We start from the raw sequence: 15,787 nt of genomic DNA, 5'->3' as shown, positions 1-15,787 counted from the left end.
ATGATATAGGTGTGATAATGTATGCTTTCAAGTATACATTTCAGCAACATTACCTTGTGTTTTTTTTTTTTTTCCTTTTTGCTCAGCACGCATGCCCTCTTTAGGCTGACCCTAAAAGGAACTTGTTTTTCCACTGAATGACGCTGAGTAACAATATGCTTAAGTAAATAGGCTTGAGTAAATACCACTGAACAGTTCTGTTAGTACAGGGTAGCTAGCTTCATTCCTGCTTCCCTCTGCTTCTGCATGCACCGGGACACCCACGGAGGGTCTGGCGAGGTCTCAGGTGCTGGCAGAGCAGCTGAGCGGAGCCCCGGCGTGTGCTCTTCTGGAACCGACCGACTGGTCAGGGCTGGACGTGCATGTTCTGTTTCGCCAACACTTTCCAGCTGCTTTGCAACCAGTAACCACTCAAGCATTGCATAGCTGAGATAAGGAGAGCGCTCTAGCAGATAAAAGGGGCCCCTAGGATACGCCACAGCGAGTCCCGCCTGGGCGCCCGACCCATCCGCCCAGCAGCTCCCACCAGCAGCCTCTCTGCAGGGCTCTAGGGGCTTCCCACGAGGTTGGGAGCCTAAGTCAGTCCTCCATCAAGTCTGCTTTGTTTAAGCCTTCGCATGTCTGGAGCGCATCTCTACATCGGTATCCGACCCTCCTTCCCCACCTTGTGGTCACACGCGCTGAGTGAGACGGAGAATGTAGCAGCCCGGACTCACCCCAGGTAAAACAGCCATTAAATCCCTGCTCTGAGAGCAAATTGAGAAGAGCTACGTAACAAGAACCAATTAACTAAGTACCTGTGATCAGCTTCAGTAACCAGCCTAGGATTTAGAGGGACCTACTACTCCCTTGTAAGGAGACAGAGGAGAATCCCTGGCCAAGCATAAATCACATTTTAAATGAGATTATAAACATTTTGACTAGCTGACCTAATTTTACCTCTGCATGTAACATCATATACTGTTCTTTGCTTGCAAAATTGTAACTCCTATTTATGTCGGCAATAGCAGTTGCTATTTCAGAAGCAACAAAAGGCATCTTCTCTACCACCATGGCAAGGGTGCATCAGAATATAATATCACAATTAAAATTTCTACATTTTCTGTATATGTAGAAAATGTAGAATACATTTTCTAACAATATAAGCCAAGAAATTCCCCCTTGGCCAAGAGAGTAGGAAATGAAGAATAAGGAATAAGCACTTTGGGGGTAGGCAAAATGATCATTCATCCACAATTTGACCAGTCAGGCCTGCATATCTGCATGGAAAACACAACTTCTAACCAATCCTCTAAGAAAATTGGTAGAAAAGGTCAGAGGAGAAGTTTTAAAATTACCAAATGAAGCTGCCATCTGAATGTGTCTCTTCAGCTCCGCTGCTGCAGCCCCTGGCAGTCTAAAGACATATGCAATAGTTAAAGATCAACGTTGCATTCATGCGTTCATTATTTTTCATGGGTTTCATCCTCAGAATTCTGCTTTTGGGAAACACGTGCATTTCAAAAGCTTAAAAACTCCCTTTTTCTGTAATGACATAATTACTAATTTTTCAGATGAGAACTTTAGTTGTTACATTTTTTTTCCTGCCTTTTCCCTGACTGTTTGTCATTGTGTCCTGCATTTTTCATCTTTTTTACGGCACGACTATTTCCTCTCCTCTTTATCCGTTTGCCTCTCAGCCCTTGCTTCCTTTTCTAAGCAAAAACAAGCTCAATATATCTTAGCTTGATGGTCATCTTTAATTTCTACCATTCATTTTATTTGCTTGAGCAAGTAATTATTAGATGGGTAAGAACTTACCCATAAAAGGATCCCATTTACTTAACAAACAAGGGTGCAACACTTCCAGTGTGAGAGGAAAAGACAAGGAAAGATGATAAAAGTAAAAAATAAATGTCTGCTATGAAGCAGCACAGCACAATTATATATTATTACCAGACATTTACAATTGGTAAAATACCCTCGGCTGTTGATAGCAATAGTAATCGCTTATTTAAACCAGAACAGACTATTGTGCATCTAGAACCTAAACATTTTTTTTTATGACACTGGATTTAAAGCAGGTGTCAAAGACTTGAAATGTAGGTTTGCTGCCCAGAACCATGCTACAAGGAAAAGAAATGTTAATTTAAAAAAAGTCAGGCTTGTTGTTACAGATTCTGATAAATACATAAATACATAGTTGCATGTTTTCATTTTTAATTTCTATAAATATTTGATGCAGGGATGTAAATTATATATCTGTGTGCCATATATCTGTGATTTATATCTCCCCCACTGTTGAATAATAAAAATGCAGGTACTATATTCCTGCTAGTCTACTAATGTTACAGCTGTTTTCTCAAATGCATTACCGAGGGTTCCTGGACCTAGACTCCAAATAAAATGTTTTCTTTTTTTTCCCCAAAAAAAAGAATACAAATATCTGATTTTAGTAATAAATTATTAATACCTATTAATACATTGCTGCTCAAATTCTTTGATGCTTTCAGCCTCAATATATATGTGCTAATGTTGAGATGCACTGAGCATTTCCTAAGGAAATGGTACATACCCATTGCTTATTTCATTCAAATTTTGCATTGGACAAACACTAACCTGCATTTTCCAGCAACTGGCTGGCTGGGCAACTTGGCAAAATGCTCCACGCTATATATCTTTACCATCACTGACAGATGGAGAAATATATCTATTTCAAATTCATTTTGGTGCCTCATATGGCACGATTAGTGGAATACACATAATTTTCCTACAAGCTGCTGCTGCTCTGCTCGGGTGGCTTCCCCACCGAGCAAGAGGAAAGCAAATGCAAACTAACTGCTCCAGAGACACCCCAGGCCAAACCTCCTGCCTGTGGTGGGAAATAAATGGATTACACCTCCCTTGAGTTCAGACAGCCTCTGCCTGCGGTCTGCAACACGCGGCAAGAAGAAAAAGCCCGAAGAACTTTAGGTATTGGGCAACATCAAATCAAGTTGGCAGTAATAGCAATTTACAGGAGCCGGACTGAAGGTCGAGGAAGAACAGTGCCTGCTGAGCCAGGAGCGAAGGCTCGTAACGGAAAAGGGGAAAGAAAATGAGAAAGAGGGAAACCCAGCACACGAGCCTTTTCCAGCATGGCTGTGAGTGCAGTCAGGACCAGAGGAGCTTTGGACAGTGGCACAGGGCTCGCGCGAGAGCCCCATGCTGCCCTTGCTTGGAACCATTGATAATTTATACAGTTTCAGGCACAAGTAACTTATTTTTTTTCTTAAAAATCCCAAACTTCAGAGTTTTGTGCATGTAAATGTTTCCAAATTTTTCAAAATCTTCTCTAATTAATAAAGAGAACAGGATTTTTACTGAAAACAAGAACGTACATTTGGGGTTTTTTAATATGAAGTATTTTGCCTTCATCAGGAATATGCAGTTAGATTCTTCTTTGAACAAGTAGTACAGTAATATTAGAGACTGAACCCAGATTTCCTCAAATAATGAAAAATTAACCATTGTTCTTCATATATGTTCAATCTGGGCTAGGCATCACATCTCAAGTCATTGTGATTTCTGCAGGAACTGAAGCCTCTGGCTGCTCTGTCTGCAAGGATGCTGGATGATGTAGCAGGACACTTGCTGCTACGACACTAGTTAAAATGTATTTTAATTCCCTAAATATCTTGAAACATCATTTTCATTCTCTATATTCACTGGTACTGATGGATATATTCTAGTCATATGCAAGCAATATGCATAGAATAATACATGGAAAAAAGTTTTATTTGCAGCTTAGAATGACAGAAATCAATCATTGTGGTGAATATAATTTTGCAGAATATCTTTGGTGTCCATTATTCAGTAAGTTAGCCTTTGTGAGAGATGCAGACATATGACAGTGAGAAAGGAAGTAGCATTGGTTGAAATTTAATGCCCTGTACACTAGAAAGTGTGCTAAAGATTTTTAAATACAAATACCTGAATATCCACACGGTCAGGAACTCGGTAATTTCAAAGCTCATCATACAGTAAACTTCACTCTTTTATAGTCTTATTCTGCTCCTACCTCATTTTGAAAACTTCTTTTCTCTAGCAAAGATTAAACTTATAGTTATGACTGGCTCAGCATAGCCTAAACTTCAAGGAAGATGTTTTCTGAATTTCTTAAACCTAAAAATCTTCATGGGTAGGAATGATTGGAAAAATAATAGACAGTTGTGGAGGAGGTATGAAAGCCATACCTTAAGGGCATATGCATGCAGCCAACCGACTGATCAAAGGAGTCAGTCTACCAAAGGAGGTTAATTTTGATCTTACCAGTTTCTCCCTACACAGGAAGTTAGAAGACTAGACCATCTGAACACCTCAGTCATTGAGCTCACGTGTATCACCTAAGCTAGCTGGTCTCATTAGGCTCCTTAGTCAGTGGGCAAGGTCAGGACAGTTAGTGGGACCTAGAAGCCAACAGGGAATCGGTCAGAGCAGGTATAGGAAAGGGGCTTCTTGCCTCAGCTGGTGTTCATGGTAATTTCGATGCCTTGCACTTTCCCCTGCCCCATGTTTTTTCTGCCCATGCAGAAGGCTTTATCGTATGCCCCTGTCATAAGCTAAATACTATCATTCCTGGAATCAGCAATACTTTGATTTATCACTGAAGGTAAGTGCATAATATATTTAGTGTTCTAAGTATTGATATTCAGAGCATGCCAACCCATGATGAAACATAGCTCTGTTCAGTGTAACATCCAAAGTAGCTCATTTTGATTTACCATTGCATCAGCTAGTTCCCTTTGCTAATACGCTTCTTGATTTCTTGCAAACATCTTTGAGTGTGGCAGTGGCAACTGCTGGAGAGAATTATTTTCTTCACTCAGGCCTTAGTTTCGTCAGAGTGGATGTTCACTTACAGATCAAACCTTTCTCTTATGTAAAAGCACTGGATATGCTGATTGTGGATATGCTAAGTGCTACAATAAGTTCTGCTTTTTGTTTTGATTTCATTAAAGCTGAAGCACTGGCGAATTATGAGGCTTTTACAATGACTCTTCCTGCTGGCCAACTTGCAATGTGGTCTGTAAAAGTGGAAAAAATATTTTTAAGACAATCAAACAGGTAACAGAAAAGATGCATTTCTCTTACCTCAAATACTCAGCTGATGTTTCTTTTCCATGAAATGATACTCTGGAGGAAGAGTGGTCTCCTATGAACCAACTTACAATCATTTTATGGAGATGGTGGTTTTAATTCCTTTTCAGTTTAACCCATATAGTTCTGTAGACACCAAAACAGTTACCTACGTGAGAAAGAAATTTGGTTTGACAATGAAATAAGTCTTCTTATTTTCTTGTTATCTTACAAGGAATCTATGTGAAAGGTGAGTTTGAACCAAAGCCTATTCAAGTCAAAGGTGGCTTTCTTTACTTCTGGTGAGCTTTGAATAAAACACTGCTGGAAAGCCTTCAGATTAAGTTAAAAAGACTTCAAATGCTCATTGCTCAAAAGCACAAATGATTGTAGACAATTTAATGACTACTTTGATTTTATTTGAAGAAATCAATAAATAGATCTTGTTCCATTAACTAAGGTAGGTAACGAAAAAGATACTAGACAATATTCCAATGCTTGCCAATATAGTCTACAGCAACATGAGAACAGCTACAAGTCTGGCATAAGGCAACCCCTTTCTAACTTCTTGCTAATCAAAAAAGCAGAGGAAGTATCAAATCTTCCAGGTTGGCTGGGAAGAGGAGAACTGTTGGAGCTCAAACCAGGGAAGCAAGCTGGATATCCCTGCTGAGGCCTGACCACCCACGTTTCCTCGTCTCGGCAAACCCTCGGTGGCTAATGCTCTGGTACCGGAGCGAGATTCATTGCAAAGAGGATAAGCACTAGGCTGGATTTAAAAACATTTAAAGCTGCTGGTATGCTAACACAGTAGACGGATGTATCTTCAAAACTAAGGATGTCCGTAAATGAAGTAGGTGTTATTAGTATGCCTCCCTCAGCCTTCCCTAATCAAAATGACTGCAGTTTGATGGTTCTGCGTAAATCCTGATCAATCTTGCCTCTCTTCTGCGGCTTCTGCCACTTGATCCATGTATTTATTGAAAAGGGTGCTCAAATCCAGCACTTCCGTTGAAAACTTTAGTAAAACAGTACTCTGATTTAAACTGCAGTCTGAGCAGCAGAGCAATACGGCAGGGACTTCCCATCACTGAGCCATCCACAGTAGCCCAATGCCTTTTTCTGCCTGTTGGCACCCCCACGCGTAGTAACTTGTTTGACTATCCTTGTTGGAGTGCTTTACCCTCTGTTTTTCTCTATCACATTTCTCTTGTTTTTTCCAGATCTTATCTCCCAATCTGCAAAAGTCTTGTATTCGAATTCTGTCATCCAGTGCGTGATTTATTTTTCTTTTTTTCCTCTCCCTCTCCCCAGCTAGGTTTAAGCTTCCATGTAGGTATTTTGTTTTATTGCATCAATGCACGTACCATCTCCATATAAATTTAATTCAAAAATACCTTATTCCAAATATTAAATCCAGAAGTGACAGTAGAACTCCTAACTAGTATTTAAGGCGATGAACTGAGTATCTCATGAAATAGGATGATTTGAATACGTGTCTAACTGAGGCCCTTTTCAGTCTCTTAAAAATGTGTTTTCTTCAGGCTCGTTTCTTCCTCCCGATGCTCTGATGTTGCCTGTGGCACTAGCTTGGTCTAACAGCAACACCGGAGCTTGGGAAATCCTGTCTGTGTTTCCTGTCTCCCAATTACCTTCTCTGCCAGCAACATGACAGCAGGCGAGAGGAGTTTAATGCCTCTGTTCTTTTCCAGTGCTACCAGAAAATGCCTCCCCGCCACAGTTCTTCCCTGGCGTGTCACACCAGCTGTGGAGCTGCTTTGGCCTTACGGGGCTAGGCAGAGGAAGCAACAATTTCAGGATGGTTTAAAGACTGAAGTTAGGAAAATCATCACAACGCAAATTGTCTTACGAGTCAGGACGCCATGGTTTTCATAAAAACGTCAGCGGATATTTGGAGCTGTCTGGTCTCAACGGCCGGAGGACCATGATTACTGAATATTAATAAAGAAAAAAAATGTCCTTCTGTAGTTTTATTACCATTTTCACTTTTTTCAAGTAAAATATAATAGCTTCACCTCAAACTGAGCAAAAAGATTTAAACAGATGAATTTAAACTATGAATGGAAGATAGGTGTATAAAAACATTCAGACAAATCCGAACCGTGCTCTGCATGGCTTTGACTATGCACTTCTAAGGAAGGAAGTGCTCGCTGAAGTTAATGAGTATTTTGGTTCCTTATCAACTTACGGATCGAAGCACAGATGTAAACACAGCTGGTGCGTGTTCAGCCACATCTGCTGCTCAGCAAGTTATAGGCTTTCATTCAGTCAGGAGGTCTTACAAGAGGGATATTTATGAGATTAGCTTGAGTTGGTAAAATAGCAAACATGAGCACTTTAGAGCAGAAATGCACACAGAACACATCTGAAACTTGTACACAAACAAGGAGTGCCTTAAACAAAAAGTAACAACGTGTTTCCAGGCTTACACAACATTGCCTCCATTCTGTTTTATTTTAAGAAGCCATTTCTGCAGATTAACATCGGATGCCCCTCTCAGCTTGTGATGTGTAGCTCTTACTGGATCCCCCCCACACACCCCAGCTTCCGTTTGCGTCCAACAGGCTGCCTGACTTATAATACGGTATTCACAGATAATTAAAATAACTTCTGTCCCCCATTTGGCATCTGTTTTAGGCGCACACAGAACAAAAAGGATAGGAAAATGCCGTCTCTAATCCCAGCTACCAGCAAAAACCAGAAATTTCCTATCCCCAGGGGCTCACGGGATCTCAAATAAACCTGCTGCCCTGACGAGGGCCGTGATGCCTCTCCCGCACAAGGCTTGTCTAATTGGATTTATGTGGTGAAGTCAAGGTGAAGGAACTACGGCATCAAAGGTGCTGAGCATGAAATAAAACCTGTCTGGACACTGTGACTCAGAGTGGGGAAAAAAGAAGGGATAACTGAGATGTAAAGGGCTAAGACCGTTTTATTTCTGATGGGAACATCAGTTCTCAGTTTAATTCAAAGCTTCATATGCTGAGCTTAATGTACTTTATGTTTCTAGATGTTTCTAATAAACAGAAATTCAGGTGAAACCTGTGGCATTGCCTGGATGCAAAAAATGACATGAGAAGAGAATAGCTTCTTTATTATGGCCAGAGAGTATTAAACCATCTTCAATATTACCAACAGCAGCTAGTGCAGGAATAAATGTTCTGATCATCTGAATGGGAGTTTTGACTTTCAGGAGAACAGAAAAAGGGTGTGCTGAGTGTTTTTGAAAATCCCAGCTACTAAGGTAGTTGAAGGATCAGACTAAGGAACGATTTGCATTTATGTTGTATCTCTGCTTCTTTATTACTTTCTTTAGAAATGTAGCTCTAGTTGTATTGCCAAGTTCCTATGAATCTGCACCAAGACTGGTATTTTATAAATAAAACTAGCAAGTCACAAATCATACCTATAGCTCCATTAAGAAAATACTGTATGGCCTCAGTATGGCAAAAACACGTTGTTTCAATGCGAAACAAATTCAGTTTTCCACTGTCTACTGGGACCTTGTGAGAAAATGCAAATGAACAATTCGGGAAAGAAGAAAAACCAGTGTTAACACACGAGGAGTAAACTAGATTAGATGCTTAGAAGCAGTTAAGGGAATATTTCTTTAAAATCTTCAGTCTAATGCAGAAAACTAAAGCAATAGTTACAGCCCCATATGGGAAGGTGTATTGGGTGAAAAAGATCTATGGTGTGAAAACAAGCATAGATACAACCTTACTTTAATATTTCATTTTAATTCTTCTAATTAAAAAGTAATTCCTTTCCCCTCAGAATCTAATGCTTGACTTGATTCATTTAGTTTTTAATCACAGATTTTACTTTCTCTTCGAGGGAAAACGATGAATTGCCTTCAAACTGCTGTGATGATGAAGTTTCCTTTTTGGCCACCAGGTGAGACTGCAGCACAGGTTTCTTCCACAAACGCTTGCCCTGGGTTAGGCAGCCACAGGAGAGCAATTTTACCGGGCCGCATTACCGCAAGGAGCCGTAACGCCATAGAGACGGAAATAGTTTGTATTCACTAACAGACTAGCAATTGCCTCTGTATAAAACTGCAGTTCACTGCCATATTGTACATCTTTAAAAAGAACATTATATCAATAGCGAAATTTTAATGCTCAAAAAAAAAAAAAAAAAAAGAAAGAAATATGTAGAACAGTTTGAGTAGTAGGAAGTTTTAGCCAGTCATCTCAGTTATATATGTAAAAATACCTCTGTGTGTGTGCATGTGTGTGTGTGTGTGTCTGCGTTTATTTACATGCAACAAATCTGGGATCGCAGCTTCAGGTAAGGATTTACAATATTAAGAAACAGCATTTGAAGAAGCTGATATGTGCTATTTCAGCAAGACTGTTAACCGCAGAAAAATACTCTGAGGATTTTAGATCAGATTCAGCAACCAGAATGAAGCAAATGCTAGGGAAAAGAAGCTTTAAAAGATTTGTCTGGAATTAAAATAGATGTGAAACATTATGTATATGATGCCTATCTTATTCAAATTTGACTCATGTTGGAATTTGCAAGAAAGTATTTGATACTAGTCCTTGAATTACTTCTTTAAAAGTGGTTATTTCATACAGTTCTGAGAATAAATAAAAAGCTACTGTTTATCAGTATAGGGCTCTTCTACATTAAAGACAAAAAAACCTAAACTAGAAGATTAAAATAAAGCTTACGAATTCAAATTCTTGTAACTCAGGAATTGCCAGAATCAAGTTGTGTGTGCAGGTATGTCATCTTGATTTGGCCTCTGTGTATGTACCTGATGCTAGTCATTAAACTGATAATCTCCCTGTATTTTCCCAGTGACCACAGCCTATGCACATAATTTGGTAGCTATTCATTAACTGCTTTTCTCCACTTCATCACATATACAGATAGACCTCTGCATTATTTACTGTACAAACCATACAAGCTCTGCTTTCTATACCAAATTATCATTTATTTCCTCATAGGCTCTTCTGCCGTGGTCAGGGTACTGTCATCTTCCACGGGCAGTTAATGAGCTTTGAATTTTCCCTTACAGCACCTAGAAAGTTAGATGATCATTTTATTTATTTATTTTTTTTTTTTTTTTGTGGAGAGTGAAGTCAGTGTTTTCCAGTGACAGTGATGAATTTCATACCCACATGAGAAACCAGTTATATAAACTATGGAACTTCACCATCTTATAATACATTTTTGATGTTCAAAGCCTAAACTGACAAGTAGCAGTAAGTGTTCAATATCTTTGCAGAACACATCACCAGATTTGGGGACCAGAAAAAACATGAATATTTGGCTCTGTGTGATGTTAAACACTAGATGGGTTGGCAGGGCCAGACTCCATTTCTCCAAAGTGGCACTTGGCTACCTTCTTTTCTTGGCATCCCTTGCTTATTCCCTCTGTGACAGATGAAGTAACAGACACATTCTTAACTCAAAGGCTGCTCTCCTTAACTAATTTCAAGCTTTTGCTCTTAACCACTGGTATATCAAGTGTGGGCAGAAGGGCTTAGAAATCTTCCTTTCCTGGCTATGCGGCAAGAAACTAGGAGGAGAAATACCCTAGGCTCTCAATCTGCTTTCTGAGCTAGGAGAAGATAAACTGAATACATCCCAAAGGAGAAACCCATACCTCCTTCATGGCCTGGCCAGAACCTTATGAGTGAACCTCTACCGTTCCCAAATACTTGGATTCTCCCAGCAGAAACCAAGCCTGTTTGTGAGTGATCCAGGTCTGCCTTTGTGAGACCTCCCCCTCAGAAGCTACTGCCTATGTTGCTGCTGCAAGCTGGAGAGTTACTAGAACATGCCAGCTGAACAGAACAGATATGGGACTCTCTCTGAGTAGGCAAGTAACTTCTTCTTTCCAGCCTTTGTATAGCTTCATTGAAGGCTTTGGCGTGAGTGGACTGCTGTTGCTGTTTTTTCCTTCTTTTTTTTTTTTTTTTTTTTTTTTTTTTTTGAATCAGCTATGTTATAAGAGCCTAGTTCATGTTTAATGAAGTTACAGGCAGCTGAATGCAATCTTATGGTGGAAGGTGTCAGGCAGTGTGAAATGTAGAAAGTTCTACTTGAACTTCTTTCAAAAATGAGGGTTCGTATTAAAGTAGATGATGTTGCAGAAGTTGATAAAAGCCAAAGGAACTGGTCACAGTAAGTTTAACTACTGTATTTTCCTATTTTTTTTCATTTTAAAGTTCTAATCACCTAGATGTAAATCAGGCTTTACATTTGCACTTCTAGTACTGGGAGAATGATTTCCATGGATACATCTAATTTGATTCTCAGAGATCTTCTGGATATCACACTACTACCCCTGGTGTAGGACACTTCACTTTGGCTGGCAGAGAGGAGCCCTTCCTGCCAGCTGCAGAACCTCCCTGCCACCAAGGTCTCACACCATCAGGTGTTTTGTTTCCCTGGGGCTCTGCAAAGCCAAGTATAGATTAAGCACTGTGCTACTCCACGATCACATCGCAAAGGGGCACTGTTGGCTTTGGTTAAAGTAGCAGCCCTGGAAAATGATGGCTTGGTGAGTAAAGGATCTGTGTACACAGCTCTGCGCCAGCCAGAAAAACTGCCCTACTCCACCAAGAGTGCCCTCCCCTGACACGCAGGGGTGTTTCAGAGCTTAGAGAGGAAAAAACGACTCTGTTGTCTAACATTTGGCCTTTATGTAGAGCTTATCTCCTATGACCATTTGTAAAATTGCTTTGGAGATTTGTTCCCTGGGAACTAAGAGAGAATGACTGGCGTTGCATACAGAGAGTGGCTAGCCCAAATGTGATTTTATTGATCTGAATTAAGTCAGAGGCAGCAAGTAATATCTCATTTCCAGGCCTTGCTTCTTTCAGTTCTCAAGAAGCCCTAACATCACATTTAACAAAACTGATTTCCCTCTTACTTCAAATTCCTTCCCTGAACGTTGCAGGCAACCTAAGGCACTAGATCATGATCTCAGTTACTGTAAACATGGAGTGAAAAAACTCCAGTAGCTTCAACAGATTTATATCTGGTTGGTTCCACTTGGGCTCAACTGTCACAGAACTGTCTTAGCCTTGAAACTGGCAGCAGAGCTACATTACTGGGAAGGTCCTTGTCACTGCACCAGATACAAAATTGTACTAATGGCCTTATTTTAACGACCTTCTTGCCAGCTTGTACTTCTATCTTGAATATTGTTTTAAAATAGTCCTCTGAAGGCAATTAAAACAAAAAACAAGGAGGTCAAAGAGGCAGTTCTCAGTAATCCAAGCAGAGCTACTTTTCTGAGAAAGTATTAACAATGAAGATAAAAAGCATAATAAGATAGCAATTAATGCTGTTGTTATCAGAAATGTCTTCAGATTAACTTGATGAGTCCTGTATTTAATGTGAGATATTCATTGTAGAAGGGCATTTGAAAAGACTTGCAGGAATTGAAAATAGCATTTTGAGCAGGGCTATGGAAATACAACAGGCTGATCTGGATTTGGACCACTGGTAAATTCTGTCAGGACTCCACTGCATTTCAAGCCATGGGCTGTGTCACTTGGTCCTGGGGAAGATCCTGTATTTTTTTCACTGTTATGATCTCTCAAGGAGAAGTTAAGCACATGAAGTTTCTGTCAGACTAGCCAAAACTGAAACTGATAAATTGCTTTGTATTTTGCAGATCCACATGGAAATTATGAAACAAACTTCAGCAAAATTAAATGAGTAGCCTGGTTTAGAGAAAAAGAAACATTAACGTTATTATGGGGAAAGCAACTGAGCAGGCAATTTCCTTCTTGATGATAGCTGAAGAACTTCTGAAAGTCGTGGAACACCAGGTAACTAATGGTGAGTTTTAATAGAGGATGTAGTAGGGATTATTGAAGAACTTCAACTAATACATATCATAATAGGAATTGCTTGGTGGGGAGTTCACGCCAGTGAGAGGAACGAAATGTCACTGAACTTGTGGAATTTTCTATAGTCCATAAAAACAGAACAAAAGCAATGAATGGCCAGTAAAAATGATGCAACACTGACATTCTCCTTCAGCTCATATCATCAAGCATTTATTATCAAGAAGATGGGAAATGTCAAAACGTTGCCTGTGCCTACGCTTCACGCTCTAAGGTACTGCGCTGGAGGCTTTTCTAGTCTGTCTGTCCCTGACTTTGTCAAGAAAAACACTGAAGAATCTTGATTTCCTCTAAATGCAGAATGAGAAAAAAGCTAAAACTGCAAAAAATGCCCTAGGCTAAGAGATCTATTCAAAAACTGTTGCCAAAAGATGTCCTTTCCCCGTGTTTTAATAGCGTTTAGCTTTGGTTAGCCACTGAGTGCACAAAAAATAAATGAGACCATGTTATTGTCATTCATCCCTACACTCTCACTCCTTTCAGTGCTGCCCTTTGCATTTTCCACCGTTCCTTCCTGTCCTGCACATCTGCTGCTCCTGCCCGTTCCTCTCTGCTTTCCCTGCTTTCCCTGCTCCTTTTGTCCACTGCTCCCCACGGTGCCTCTGTTACTGCTTTTGTTGTGTCCCTTGTGCCTTTGCCTATGTGTGCACCACTCCTCCTTCGGCCTCCCCTGCTTCTTCTGTTTTTTCTCCCCGTCCACCCAGCCACTTCCTCTCCTATATCTGCTGCTCCACCACGCACAGCTGCTGCTCTTCTCTTCACCTCCACCACTCCCTCGGCTGCTCCAAAACAGTTCTGACCAGCCCCACTTCCAAACAATGAGGCTTTGACCTCTTTCCCCTGGGAGAAGATTTCACAGCCAAACACGTCTCACTGGCAGGAGCTTTTCCTGATATTCAGCCTGTTTCCTTCTCCCATTGCTCCTACTTAAATCTCTTTATATTAAACTAACAGCTTGCGCCCCAGGCTAGGTGTTTATACCCCTCCTTTTCTGATTATTGCAACAAAAGGTTTGAATACAGATAGCGAGGCCAAAGTGAACAGCGGCACCCTGTGCATCCGAGTAAGCAAGATCCTATCGTACCCAGAAGGAACAGAACAAACATACTTACCATAATGAAAAATAGGCTGTTGTCTTACAAGAATTCACCGAGGGCCAAATCTTGATCAGTTTTTATCCATCTGAAAGAAACATATTAATATAGACAGCTGTGTCAACAGCCTACAATCCAGAGGCTGTGTGAATCTACGTTCCTGGAGGGGGTGAACAGTGATCGGAAATAGGTGAATGAGAGGGGCCCAGAGTCAGTTCTGATGCAGAGAGGTTTGAGCCCAGAAGGGAAAGGAGAAAAACATGAAGCTCAGAGGGAAGTGCAAGAGCAGGGGACCCTGATTCTTGGTATCTCAAAAGGCAGGGAATAGGTGTGCAGGAGAGGGGTGGGAGGAAGTCTGAAGTTCAGAGATGGGCCGAGAAGGATTAGAGTGACCTGCAGTAGGCCAAAATATCCTCAGTGGGATCACCCACGAGTGGTCAGGAGTGTGCAGCCCACCTGGGGACTCTCCGGAATAGACTGTAGAAGTGACTTTAGCTAACTGTGAAGACTCACATTTTAAGTGTAAAGACTGCCTTTTGACTCCGTATCTAAAAATTGTTCCACAAAAGGGGAAATTGGGACTATTACTGTAGCTTCTTTTCCAATTTACAATTTGTGAGGCAGCCAGTTGAAGTCCATATACATCTTGATGGCTTATGTGAAACCAAAATGGTCATCCACCCGCACAAGCATCATCCAGACTCCTCCTTGCTAGGCTCAGTGAATTGGTTCATACAAAGGGTCCAGCAAGCATAAACCGAGTAAAGCAGGGAGCAGGACCATACACCTGGGAACACAGGGAGCAGTGCAGAAGAAGGGAAGAGGGAGCATGTTTTCGCCTGTTGTCACTGGCAAGACATTAACCTAACTTCACTACACAAGGAACTACACCCTGAGCAGGCACCTCTTCTCCTGCGTTTTAAAATGTGTTAAGCAATATGTGCTCATTAGCATATTGTAAGTGCTGCTCATTTACTGGTCTAGATAGGCTTTTCAAGAAGACATTTGGATCTGCCTTGAGGCATGTTGCCAGGCCAGACTTCAGAAGTACCTTTCTGAACGCAAAAGACAACTTCAGATGGCAATAATGAATCTTGGCATTAGCAGCACCACGCTTCAACCAACTGAGCTAAACCTGCCCCATTACTCTTAGTGATTAAAATAGCTTATTTTGGCTGGGGCAAAAGCTAAATTATTAAGACTACCAAACTTAATAATAGCAAAAATAGCTCATTAGAAATTATAATGGTACTGAACACCATAACAGATCACCCATAGTGAAAATCAACCTAGTCGCATCCACTTAATGAAGCTACAGCTGCTTATTGCAGCCAAGAACCTGCCCTAACATTTTCCTGCTTTTGCATGTACCTAATCCAACATTGCAACTTTATTATTTCATTTTTCTGCCATTTTTACAATTTTTCCCTTAGAGGGCTTCTTTAGACATAGCAAAGGCTGCTTTGTAATTTTTCTGTCTAGCCTCCTATTTCCCTTGCTGCTCCGCCATGCAGTAATTTGGGCGAGGGGGGACGTAAATCAGAGCCACATGTTTCCTTTTAGAAGCCTGAGATAAAGGGTAGCAGTAGTACGATTTGCTGGGAATTCACCAGGAATATTCAAAATGTTGTTAAGCTTAAATATGGAGAATATTGCTGTACACTTGCCCTGCTTTGCATGTCACCCCGCTAGGCT

At 40.7% G+C, this 15,787-nt stretch overlaps 1 long non-coding RNA gene across 2 annotated transcripts in view; it reads left to right on the top strand.

Annotated features, from left to right (window-relative positions):
• The first annotated feature begins 490 nt into the window (after positions 1-490).
• The window catches only part of LOC134141646 (uncharacterized), a 30,573-nt gene continuing 15,276 nt past the window's right edge, over positions 491-15,787 (top strand). Inside the window, exons 1-3 of one of the 2 annotated variants that reach the window (XR_009958684.1) lie at positions 491-721; positions 8,956-9,015; positions 12,764-12,930. This is a non-coding gene — a long non-coding RNA (uncharacterized LOC134141646). Of the gene's footprint in view, positions 722-8,936; positions 9,016-12,763; positions 12,931-15,787 lie in introns of both variants that reach the window. The other variant, XR_009958685.1, reaches the window with a different exon arrangement.

The sequence above is a fragment of the Rhea pennata genome, chromosome 5 (genome assembly GCF_028389875.1).
Source record: "Rhea pennata isolate bPtePen1 chromosome 5, bPtePen1.pri, whole genome shotgun sequence".
Lineage (NCBI taxonomy): Eukaryota > Metazoa > Chordata > Aves > Rheiformes > Rheidae > Rhea > Rhea pennata.
Note: the sequence above shows the minus strand (reverse complement) of the source record. Positions and strands in the feature narration are given on the sequence as shown.